The sequence below is a fragment of the Acanthopagrus latus genome, chromosome 8 (assembly GCF_904848185.1).
Source record: "Acanthopagrus latus isolate v.2019 chromosome 8, fAcaLat1.1, whole genome shotgun sequence".
Taxonomy (NCBI): domain Eukaryota; kingdom Metazoa; phylum Chordata; class Actinopteri; order Spariformes; family Sparidae; genus Acanthopagrus; species Acanthopagrus latus.
Genome location: NC_051046.1, coordinates 31102467 through 31115381, shown reverse-complemented (window position 1 = coordinate 31115381; position 12915 = coordinate 31102467). Strand labels below are relative to the sequence as shown.

The 12915-nt window shown below is 39.3% G+C and overlaps 1 protein-coding gene across 4 annotated transcripts in view; it reads right to left on the bottom strand.

Annotated features, from left to right (window-relative positions):
• The window catches only part of LOC119024832 (NT-3 growth factor receptor-like), a 266546-nt gene that overhangs the window by 199495 nt on the left and 54136 nt on the right, over positions 1-12915 (bottom strand). The gene's annotated exons all lie outside the window — the stretch shown is intronic.

The window sequence follows — 12915 nt, the reverse complement described above, 5'->3', positions numbered from 1 at the left end:
GAGCAGGGAACCTGCAAGGACCCTGTTGTTTTTCTAAGGATTATTTGTTTTTAGGACCCGAGCAGGGAACCTGCGAGGTCCCTATTGTTTTTTTTGTTTTTTTGTGATTCTTATTAGGGCCCGAGCAGGGCTACTGCAAGGACCCTATTGTTTTTCATTTTTCAAATGATTATTTATTTATTTATTAGGGCCCAAGCAGGGAACCTGTGAGGTCCCTATTGTAATCGTAATTATTATCATTAGGGCCCGAGCAGGGAACCTGCAAGGTCCCTGTTATAATTGTAAAGATTTTTTTGTTTGTTTGTTTTCTTTGTCCAAAATGATCGCATTTTTCACTGCCTGAACATACCCCAAAATGCACTAAACTTGGAATATAAGTCATACCTGGCGAAAAAGTTTATAGTCTAATGTTGTTGTGAATTTCCACCACTAGGTGGCGCTATAATCAGGGAAAGTGCGTTTTGGCTTATAACTCCCAAATACTTCATCACACATTCAAAAATATTTTATATTCATGCATTCACTGGATTGTGCTGAGTCTAGTGGTATAGGCCATGCCAATTTCAGCCTCCAATTTTTCTTTTGCAAGATGCAAAATGTCGCAAACCTACTTTTTCAAACTCCTCCCAAATAATTTTGATAGATCAAAAAATAGTCAAGTTATTAAACTTATATATAACAACTTCCTGCAGATTTGGTTCAAAACAGGAAGTGATACATATCTTCACATTGGTGTGTCCGAATGACATGAAACTCAGAATACTACTTCCCCATGGGCCCCCCGAGGCCCACTGCAAATTTAGCACTGCATAAGGTGGGACTCTTTAAATTTAAGTATTATATATCTCCACATTGGTTCATCGGATTAACATGAAACTTTGTACAATTATTGTCAGTGCCCTCCCGAGGGCAGCTGATGAAGGGTTTACCGATCAGCCACTAGGTGGCCATATAATTTAATATTTGGCACTGTGCCCACACCATAACATTTATGGAAATGAAACTCATAGGGGTGCTATAGAATGGCTCCTGTAACTCACACACTAAAAATGACCAGCAGGGGACGCTATTTTCAATGCAAAATTGTTTTTGGCTTATAACTCCCATATAATATGTAGCACATTTTTTAACCTCATCCCTATGTGTTCCCTGCATTCAGCTGAATTGTTTGGTGTATGCCACACCCACTTTCATGCTAACTTTCCATTCACAAAATTGCGACAAATGAAACACATACTTTTTCGAACTCCTCCTAGGCAATTTGAGCGATTTGCACCAAACTTTGCCTGAAGTATCTGTGGACCCTCCTGAAATGCTCTTAATTGTGTTCCATGGACTGATGGGGCTTTGTGTAAAATTTGGTGCAAATCGGCCAATAGGTGGTGATCTGGTCGCAGTCTAATTAGTTTGAATGGAAAGTAAATGGGAAAATCTTAAAATCCTCTTCAAAACTCATCGAATTTCAACCTCTTCTTGTGCTTCATACTTTGAGCTAGAGACATCATTCCAACTTTTAAAGAGTCAGAAGACTTTGAACTATTGGCTTGTATTCAGTTTTTAAAAATCTTTTACGGTTTTCAAATAATCACAGTTTTAGTTTTAAGGATTTTTTGCTCGTCTTCTGATTTTATAATGGGTGTGTATTGCATGAGCTGGAATGTGTGACATCATCATTAGAGTGGAGAGCAGCTGCAAGAACTGCAGAAAAAAATCTCTTCAGCTTGATTTGGATCCCACATCTTTTACTTCACAGAGACACTATATACATAGAAATGTAGGACATCTTGGCTTTCAGCTGATGGTCTTATTTCAGATGTAGGACTTACAGTTTTGGCTGTAGAAGTCCTAGAGCGACAAGCACTCCAGCAGCTTCCCCATAAGCCGTAATGTTAATTTTAAGCCTAAATTTCTAGAGGACAGCAGACCGTACCTGTTTTGTCTGTCACTCTGCCACCCTCATTTTTCACTCTACACAAATTTAAAAAGCATCAGAATTCAGCAATGTCTCCTGTGACCCAATATTTAAATATTTTGCCAATAAGTTTGGGAGGCATTTTTCCCATTCTTTCTTATGGAGACATTTTCAACATCGGTTCTGCTACTGCTCCAGCATATGACCAGCCATTGAAACTATTCACCATTTAAGCACTCTCAGCCCTCTTGCTTTTCAGCTTTTCTGCCTTTTCAGCTTTTTAAATATTCAACTTTCTTCCTCTTCAGCTTTCATCATGCAGCAGGTGACATCTCGCATCCCATTAGTTAATCAGTTCTTCTTTGACCTGGCTGGATTCTCTGGATTTTTTTCAAGACCTCCCAAGAGAACCAGTGTGCTTCTTGGAATGATAGCCACAGACTCCCAAGAGCAAGCACAGTAAGATGGAACAACCATATCCATGCTATGAACACTGTGTTTGAGCACAAAGGTGACATCATCATCATCATCACATCATGTTTTGAAACTATCAGGGGAGTTTGAGCCTACCACTGTGGGGGAAGCTGGAGGGTTTGTGAGGCTACTGGACGGTGATGCTTTCAGCTTCTTCCTGAAACTATTTCATTGCATTATCTGGGGAATCATGCAGCAGTTCACACAGTTTTTCTGACTTCAGCGCAGATTATTTCATACCGGCAGTAGCAGGCAACCGACGGCAGCATGCCCCGATGCATGCGGCCTGCAAGGGTCCATTCATTGCTGCTTGCAGCTTTAATTTGGATTTGGATGTGGATGTTTGATTAATCAATGAATTAACACTGTGGTAGTTTAATCTTCAAATTTTCTATTTCTTTCTTGTCAACAGTGCTTTTCTTATGCTGTGGCACAAAAAACACTGGGTTAGGGTTAGAAAAAAAGAAATGTTGTAGGGCTGTCAAGTGATTAAAAAAAATAATCATATTAATTACAAGGTTTGTAATTAATGAATTGAAAGTAATCGTATATGCCAATATCTGCCTTAAGCATTTAAAAACATTTTGTTGCAAATTGATTTTGGTAGATGAGTGAATCAATTTATAAATGGATATTCTAAACTTTGTTGGTTTAGCACCTAAAACATCTGATTTGGACCCCTCTTGGACATCTGTGGATGTTCACCACAGATAACATATAAAAATGTCTTTCTAGGGATTTTGTAGGACAGTGGTCCTCAATAGGTGTCCCTTGGGCCTCATCTCGCCTGCCGGCCTCCTATTTGTGGCCCCCCGAACTATTATTTCTTCACCATGTGTTTTGGTTGGGTCAGCACGTGTAGACCCGGACTTATCTCCATGGCAACGATATAGACACCTGGGTCACTCACTGCTGCCAGCGCAATTTTTAAGTTTCACTTTCGTTTTTGGAGCAGTTCAGATATTGACATGGGAATCCCAGATATGTATATGTATTATTTAGCATTTCATGCCAGATTCCATTTAATGTGGGGATATCAACATAACAGAATCTAAGGTAGTTGGGAGTGGTTGGATGAAGGCATTATAAGGGATAAGAACACATTTTCATTGATATCACCATCCTGCTCTACCAAAATAAGACAACTGGATTATTTGCCAGTCATGTGATATTATTAAAAAGGTTTATAAAAAACTGGGAATAACAAAGACTGCCTTAGCATCATGTCCACTATGGCACAATGCAGTATTTAAAGCAGCAGGGAATCCATTGTCAGACCCTGCTTGGCAGCATCATAAAATTAATGTAATCTCACAAATTGTAGAAAATGGGGTGATTTTGTCTTTTGAGGAGGAGTCAGTAAGAGGCATAGTTTAAATGCCAATGCTCTCTTAAAATATACACAATTAATATCAATACTGTCAAAATTCCCAAGAGAATATTTGGAGTACAATGTTGAAACAGATAGTAAATTGGGAGGTTTTGCATCACACAGAGGCACAGTTAATATGCTCCTCCTCAAATACGCCCATACTCAGTTACAGTGGGAACAGGATTTAGGGGTCTCATTAAATTCAACAAAATGGGATAGAATATGGAGGTACCCTGTAGCCATTTCCAAATCGGTCAGATTTAGTCATACAAAAATGAAAATTCATCATAGACCATATATCACACCAGCAAGAATGAAAAAAAATAGACCACAGCTCCTCTGAACTCTGTTGGCATGGGTGTGGTCGAGTAGGAACACATGTTGTGGCACTGTCCTGCGGTTAAATCCTTCTGAGAGGATGTGGTCCACTCAGTGTCACTTACGCTGAAAATAGAACTCTCTCCTTGTCCTCTCACTTATTTGTTGGGATAAAGGGCTGCACAACTCAGGTAAAAAGAGAGCTGGGAAAATAGCAGGCCTAGGCTTTTTGGTTGCTAGAAGAATGATTTTGATGAATTGTTAGACACGTAAGACAAATTGTTTTTCAAATGAAATATGGTGTCAGGTTGGAGGTTTAAAGGGAAGACTAAGAATACGGGGAGGTAGACCCAAATGCAGCTACACAGGAAGGCAAGGATCACGGGGAACAAAAGGCAAGCTTTTATTTAACAAAAGCCGAATACAAAAACCAAAAGCAGACAAAACAGGGGCAAAAGGCAAAGTAGCACCCAAAACAGCAAGGCAAAGTCGCAACGTAAAGGCAAGACAAAGTACAAAGAAAAATCAGAGTTCATATCAAACATCAGAAACCAGAAATCATGAAGACCATGAACAGGAGCATGAACAGGAGCATGAACAGGCAAAGACAAACAATGACTGGACAGGGAGAGAAGGGAACACAGAGACTAAATACACAGACACTAATGACATGATGAGGAACAGGTGAGGAGAGAGGAGGGAGGATGCCAGGTGAGGTAACGAGGGGTAGGAGCATATGAGAAAACATGAAGGGAACAAAACAAACCATCATATCAATCTGCAAGCAGGATTGTTGTCACATTTTTGACACAAACAAAAAACAAAAAGCAACAAAGTGCTCATTTAGAGTGATGTGGATTTTGAGTAAGCACAAGAAGCCATTCACAGATGCAGAAATAATGAAATAAACATGCCTGAAGTGATTGACACAATGTTTAAAGGCAAACAGAAAGAGGAAATATTCAACTATGTATTTTAATGTATTTCAAAATGGAAATGACATTATATTTTAGCTTGTATTTTTGTTGTCCTTTTGAAAGAAAAGGACATTTTATTTTGAATATTACAATATTGTTGCGTATGGCCTGACCGACCTCAATACATCGACCTTTAAATCATTGAAAAAAATCTTTGTGGCCCTTTAAGACATGTATTTGAGTATCTCTGTTGTAGGACTTCTATGGACATTCCAAACAAGTTTGGCATCTGAACATCTGAGTGGTACCTGTCTTAGGTGTTTGTGGATGTGCAACACAGGTTAGATAATGTCTGACAAGGGAATCACTTGGAATTCTATGCAGTTCAAAACAGTTTTGGTAACTGAACATCTGACTGGGACCCCACTTGGACATCCATGGATGTGCAACATTGGTTACATATCTTTTAGTGACTAGGGCTTCTATTGGACGTCTATAAACATTCAAAGCGGGTTTAGTATCTGTACATCAGACTAGGACTCCTCTTGGAAATTTGTTAATGTGCAACACAGGTTAAATATCTGGACGTCTGGCCTGGGATCCTCACGGATGCATATGGACTTGCACAACAGGTAAATATTTGAGCATCTGACTGGGACACCTTTTGAACATCTGTTTATGTGCAACACAGGTTGAATAGATGAGATAGACATGATTCTTTTTGAATGTCTGTGGACGTTCAAGATATACAGTAAGTTCCCCAGTGTAAAATATGCATTGTCAAAGTTTAAGGACTTATTACAACAACAGCCTGAGTAAGATGCCCCCTAGTGTTGGTGAAAATTTTCGTAGTTAGAATACTTGGCGTAAAAAGTACTCTGGAAAGCCCCGCCCACCTCCTCCTCCTTTCAAACGGACGAGAATTTTCCAGGAACCATTTTTCTGTCGTCGAGTGACTGAAGGTAAGTTTCTCCTATTCACCTATCAAACCAGTTATTTGGCATTTCAACCGAAGCAGCATTTTAGAATAACTTTGTATTGTTGTACACTATGCACTCCAGCTGGTTTTGTGTCTTAAAATACTAAATTCTGTATAGCTAATGTGGCCGAGTTGATAGCTAGCTTAAATGTGCAGGTAACGTTAAGGTAATGTAATTAACAAAAAGTCTGTCAGATAATGTCAGCAAGAAGAAACGTTAACACTGTCAATGTGGATGGGTGATTTTGTTGTAAAATAGCAAAGACTGCATGTGTGGAGAATTGGTTAAACTAGCTAATGTTGGGTTGTTTAACTAACGAAACTATTCGTGGCTGATTTGCGCGGGCAGTTTTACACAGATTATGATGTTAACCCGCTAAATTAATTGCAATATGCACGTTAGTTGCCGCGTATATTGCAGTCAGTGTTACTGCGGTTTTGGCTAACGTTAGTTCAACTAACGTTACCGTTACGTTGTTGTTAGTGTTAACTAACACTTTGGCAGTCCTCTAATGTGTGTGTGTGCCAGTACTTAGATACGTTTTACTTGTTGTGTTGTCTCAGTAACCTTAAAATAAAATAAGTATTCAGCAGGTGTTGTTATAAACAAACAGTTCCTGATAGAGGTGGGCACCAAAACTCGATATTTAAGGAGTACCAGGCTCCGTTAAATGATACAACTCGTGCCCAGACACGTGCACAAGCCTCTGATGTTACTGGTACGTTTCAGTAATAATTCTCATTGCCATTATCCCCATTATCGATTATGCACATGTACATGATCTGCTGGGTTTTTTTTTTTGGTTTTTTTTTTGCCAAATCATGATTTAAGAGACAAGCAAATGATGTCATTAAAACATTCTTTACTCATTATTGTAATTAATAGAGTGTGATATTGATGTAATATTTTGTGACCACACTTGTGAGATACAGATTTATTATCGAAAATTGAAATGGCTGTTTTTATATACTTTATTGGCCCTGATTTGTCTTTGATGGCCACCAAAAAGTCTTGGAAAGGCCCTGTCATAACTTCATATCTACTGCAGCAATGGCTTTTGTTTCTCACTGAACTCGTGTGGTATCTACTGTATTTTAAATTGATAAATCAAACTTGGTAGGTCAACGTACCCATGCTAGTGGCATCGTCAAAAGAGATCACTGAGGGCGTTTCTGTGGTGTAGCTTTTGTTCATCTTTAACATTTCATATGTAATATCTCCCTGCTTGTGCTTCTTCATAAGCTTTCCTGTCAGTGAAGGGGTCAGAGTTTATGATGAGATGGGAACTGAGGTGGATGCAGATGTCTTTGAGGAAGTAGCGCAGAAACCGAACGCTGGTGTATTCACTATCAGATTTGGTGATGGTAAATATGTTTTCTCTTATGTCTTATTTCTTTCATCATAGTCTTTAGAATGTAGACTAAGGCTTAATTACACTTTTAGGTGGTGAAAAACTGGCAAACGGTAGGTATTAATTTTCCTGTGCTCTTATTTCTCCTGAACTACACCCAGGTTCCCAGGGAACAACTTCATCCAGCTGTTCAGAATGGATGGCTTCATCTGCCAGTCCACTACTTGATGTCGTAACCAATTCACAGCTGGAACTTTCAGCCTGCAGCTCTAGTGATACCATCATCCTGGATGAGGATGACAGTCCTTCCAGAAAGCGGCAGAAGGCAGATAAAGATGCCAAACATGTAAGTTAATGTGTAACATTAGTTTGTTGGGACAGCTTACTTTTTGGGATTGCACACTTTTTTATTGTTATTTTTTAGGTGTGTTTACTGTCAGTTGTTGAAGCTTATTTAGTTTTTAGTGAACACTGGCTTGTCTTGTACTCTTGTCTTGTTCTTTCACAGTTGGTTCAGTCTGCACTGACCAAGAAACCTGGTGGAGACCGCATTGTCAAAGAATACAACTGAACAAAACGTCTGACTGACTCCTCACGGCGACAGATGGTTAACATCCTCGCTGCAGATATGACTGAAACTCATGGGTAATTGAAATTTCTTTTTTTTTTTTCCAAGCACAACTTTTCACACTTTCATGAGTGTGACATTTTACAAGAGATTTCTTCCATTCTTGTAGTGAAAACATAGATATTATTAAGTGCCATTCTTTAATTCGCATTGCTTTAAAACTTAATATAAGCACTGAAATTAATAGATCTATTTGTTCCTGTCAGGACATCACCACCACAACATGTGAGAGAGATGTATGCTCGAGGCATAGTTGCCTTGTTCCCTTCCCTATGGACCCATATTCCAAAAATGGATATGTAAGTCTTTTAAGCCTTCTTGTCTTGTGACTGTTGAGAGCAAATTATTCTCCACCAACACAACTAAATTTGATCGCACTGGTGAGCCCAAATTTGATTTAGAAGTTGCATAATTTAAGATTAGGTCACATATGTGACTAAAATGGTTGCACTTGAGAGACTTGATGCATGATTCATACTATGGAAATAATGAATTGCCATTTCCAAGTAGTCCAGTGTCCAAAGCATTTTAACCTCAAAAGTTGTCTTGTATTACACTTATCCAGCGTCATCATTTTAACCAACTGTTTTCATAACTAATGATTCTGTTCTAATTTTAAAGGAACATTTCTATGATGGTGAAAGTGGCAGTGGTTACTAAGCATGGAGAATCAAAACCATCCGAAGGAAGAGTGTTTCATCAGAGAGGAGAGGGTCATCGCGTCAGCTGAAAGGTGGAGGGCCAACAACTAGAAGAGATGCTTCATTTAATCCTGAGATGACTCTGAGCGAAGAGCAATGCAGGGAAGCCATGTCCTTCATGAAGCATTCCTCTGATGAGGCTGCCATCAAGCAGAAGATGAAGATGACTTTTCAGTATCATTGCAATATGGTCCTGGACGAAGAGAAATCCCCAGATGTCTTGACTGAATTTCCGCGCTTCAAAGATGTCAAAGGCCTGGTAATTTATTGTTGTAATAGTATAATAATATTATGTATATCTGTCTCCACCACCCTACATATTTGATGCCCTCTCCCCATCCTTTCCTTGTGTTGTGGTATCTGATTCTATTTGCAGTCTGGACACCATTCACTTTCCATTTAACTTCAATCAATATCAAAATCAGAGATTCCACATTTATTGTAGAAAAGTAAATCCATAGAGAGTTGATGTATGAGCATGACTTACTTAAATGAAGCATTACAAAGCTGCAGTTTTTGTGAATGAGGAGTGGTTTCAAATGTTGAGCCATTTTGAATCAGTTGGTGCACTCAGGAAGTCAAACATGCATGCCTAAAAAGGTGAGGCAAAGATAAAACATTTCACATACAAATCTCTATGGATTACATACATTTATAAACGTAGGAATTTCTGAGGTTTATCTTAATATCAATTTGCTCTTCAACTGGAAGTGACTTGCATCTGTCATGTATCTATTGCAGGTGGAGCAAGACTTCATCCTGCTATTTGGAGAAAATGTAGCTGCCAAGTTTTTGGAGAGGTTAGTCCCAACTCGCTATTTCAGCTATTGGCGTTTGAATTTCTCAATGTTGGATGAATATATTATCTCTCTATATCTACACGGTTAAACACATATCTGCACATATCTGAAGCACATTTAAACACATATCTACTACATTTAAACAAAAGGTCATCCAGCAGTGCAAGGCTCTGCCTACTTTAAGCGAGCTTGAAGAACTGACCAATTCCTCAGAAGCCACGTCATATGAAGAGGAAATGGATGATTACCCTCTTGACTCTGGTAATTTGACTTTTTCCTGTTTCAGTTTTCATTTTCTTGTTTCAATTGTAGCTTTAAAGGAAGCTGTTTTTTAATTGATACCACACCATTGATACCATTATGTAACATTTATCTCTCTTGTTTCTGTGTACAGGATGGGACAGTGATCAGTGAGCTCATCAGGAGAGCTGGCTCTGTCCTGGGAGTTGAACTGCAGTCTCTGGCAGAGGTGTCTGAGCAGAGGATGCTGAGGAAACTGCTCAACATCCTGGACAATACATCGCACCCCCTGCATGCAACACTGGACTCCTACTGCAGCACCTTCACCGAGGTGCTCCACAGAACGCCACAGGAGATCCTTTCTCCCTGTGGCCATCAAACTTTTTAACTCTTCCCCCTTCTCCATATAGGACAATGATAATATCCCTGCACGTCCACAAACACTTTAAGCTGCTTACTTTTATTTCATTGTATTTTTTATATTATATTTGTTATTTCTATTTGATTTGATTTATACTGTTTCCTTGTACTGCAACCCTGGCACAGCAATTTCCTTCGGGATTAATAAAGTCCTTATCTTATCTTTCCTCCATTATCCTCCTCCTCCTCCACCTGATTCCTCCTTCAGCCCAAGGCCGGAAAAGACCAGGCAAGGTGTCTGCATCTCAAGCTGAGAAGCATCTTGTTGTGTTCGAGAAGGTTTGTATTGTAGCTTATATGCATGTCAATTTTTCTTCTTTTTGAGCAAGCCAAGTGTTTCACCTAATTCGTAATGTATAAAATTGATTCTGGTGTAAACATATTTTACTCATTCTTTTATCCTCAGAGTGGAACAAGCATCCAGGAACATGTTGATGCCATCAGCAGCACCACTCAACCCTATCTGCTTGCCATTGGGATGAAGAGGAGCGCCATCAATGAGTTCTTCATCGCTCTGGACAAGCAGGTCATACCATGCAAGTCGACCAGTTCTCTTGGAGCTTTTGATGAACTCTTTAAAGCGCACTTTGTATTTGGTACCATTTACAATCCGGCACTCCACAACATGTACACCTTCATACAAACAACTGTGTACAACATAGATATCGGCAAAGTCCAGGAGAGCCCACGTGTTGCTGAGGTCAGGGCCAGACTCCTACACTAATTAATGCATACATTGACACACGGGGTGGGCAGTTTTTGCCGTTTTTCTGTCAACACATGGTACTGTTTTTTGGATATTGTGTGTGAATTTCGGATTCAACACTGTCTTATTTAATACCATGGGGTTGATTTGTTTTGTTTGTCAGACTCACTTTATGAGTACCAAGATTCTTGTGAGGCATATGAGATTGATTCATGGTTTCTGTCCTGGTAAATCACTTCACCTGAAATGTGCCCAGGCAGGATGTTGTCATGTTTTTGGTACCTTTTCAGGCTTCCGGAAACATCTAAAACACCAAACATGCAGACAAAATTGATCATGTTGAAACCGATGATATGGTTGACAGTGATGGTGTTACAGATAATGATCAGTCGCAAGATTTTGAAGAAGTAGCCAGTAGCTCTCAAGTCCTGCCTGTATCCAACATGAATACTTGTGATATGTGTGCGTCTGCTATTGCACAGCTTCAGGTTGCTGGTGTAGGCCAGTCTACTTTAAATAGTTTAGTTATCATCCATGGAGGAAATACTACTAGAGATACAGAATCAGGCTAAAGATGCAGTTTTGAAATGTTTATCTTCTCAGGATACTAGTACAAAAACTAAAATTGTCAGGTGGGGGTTAAAAGGGGAAAACTAAGGAAGGGAAAGCAGGACCCAAATGCAGTACACACGGGAGGCAAGATAAGGAAAACAAAAGGCGAGCTTTATTAAAAAGCTGATTATAAAAAAACAAAAGCAGAAAAAACAGGGCAAAAGGCAAAGTAACAACCAAGAACAAGACAAAGTAGCAAAAGAAAACAGCTAGACAAATTACAAATCAAAATTCAAAGTTCAACTTAAACATGGAAAACTCAAAACCAAGACATACCAAACGGGACAGGAGCCGGGACAGGAGCCGGGACAGGAGCCGGGACAGGAGCAGGGACAGGCAACTAACAGATAACAGAAAACAATGACCGGGCAGGAGTGAGGGGAACACAGAGACTAAATACACAGACACTAATGACATGACGAGGAACAGGTGAGGAGAGAAAGGAGGAAGGAAGCCAGGTGTGATAATGAGTGGGAGGAGCACAGAGGAACAGACCAGGAGGGAACAAGACAACAGACAGAGGGAGCCAGAGGGGAGAACATAGGAGAAACTTAAAGGACACATGAGGGCATGGAAAAATCAGAACATGAGACACAAGACATGGAAAAAGCAAAACATGATACAAAGATGTAAATCAAATACAAGAAACCAAAAACCAGACACAAGAACATACAAAAACAAGAGTCCTGACAAAAATTGAACAAAGCTTTGAAAAAATTGAAAACCCTTTTAGCTCATTGAATTCTGAATCAAAATGAAATGCATATTTTGAACAGAAATGGAGAACTGTGGAACCTGTCGAAAAGGTACTTGGTGTCAGATTTGAAAACAGAAGAAACAGAGGTACTGGAACCTACGATCAGGTAGTTGTGACAGACAAATTTGCCTATGTTCCAATTCTAGAAACATTGCAGTCTATACTCAGAAATCCAAACCTTAGTGATATGTTTATGTCAAGTCACACTCCTAAGGATGGTATTTCGATTTAAACGATGGGTTGTATATGAAGACACATCCTCTTTTTTCGAATGAAAATTATGCATTGCAAATTCAATTATTTTATGATGACTTTGAGACGGCTAATCCTTTGGGGTCCAAAAAAGGTGTACATAAATTGTTGGGCATATATTTTACATTGAGAAATTTTCGACCAAAGTTAAATTCATCTTTAGATAATATTCATTTGTGTGCACTTTTTCATGCCCAAGATATAAAAACCTGTGGGTTTGACACCATACTTCAGCCAATCATCAGTGACCTGAAAGTGCTTGAAACCGACGGGATTAAAGTTCCCATGTTCAAAAATCCTGTTCATGGCAGCATCGCACAAGTCATCGGGGATAATCTTGGTATACATGGACTGTTTGGATTTGTGGAGTCATTCAGTGCTCGGAATTGTTGTCGTTTCTGTATCATAGAGAAATGTGATTTTCAAACTTTGTTCCATGAAGATGAAGAAAGCATGATATTGCGAACAAAAGAGA